We start from the raw sequence: 359 nt of genomic DNA on the forward strand, positions 1-359 counted from the left end.
AGCAGCAGAGGCTGCAGAAGATAGAATACTGCTGAACAGCAAGTGTACCTGTCTGATTCTTGCTTTGGAAGCTTCCTCTCAGGGGTGTACTCCACTGTGTGAGTTGTGGGGTGTTGGTCTGCCCCTAGTAGAGGATGTCTCCCAGTTAGGCTACTCAGGGGTCAGGGACACTTGAGCAGCAGTCTGTCCATTCTCAGATCTCAACCTCCGTGTTGGGAGATCCCCCGCTCTCTTCAAAGCTGTCAGACAGAGTTGCTTGTGTCTGCAGAGGTTTCTGCTGCTTTTTGTTGTTGTTGTTTATCTGTGCCCTGTCCCCAGAGGTGGAGTCTACAGAGACTGGCAGGCCTCCTTGAGCTGCT

The sequence above is a fragment of the Mandrillus leucophaeus genome, unplaced genomic scaffold, assembly GCF_000951045.1.
Source record: "Mandrillus leucophaeus isolate KB7577 unplaced genomic scaffold, Mleu.le_1.0 Scaffold1212, whole genome shotgun sequence".
Taxonomy (NCBI): domain Eukaryota; kingdom Metazoa; phylum Chordata; class Mammalia; order Primates; family Cercopithecidae; genus Mandrillus; species Mandrillus leucophaeus.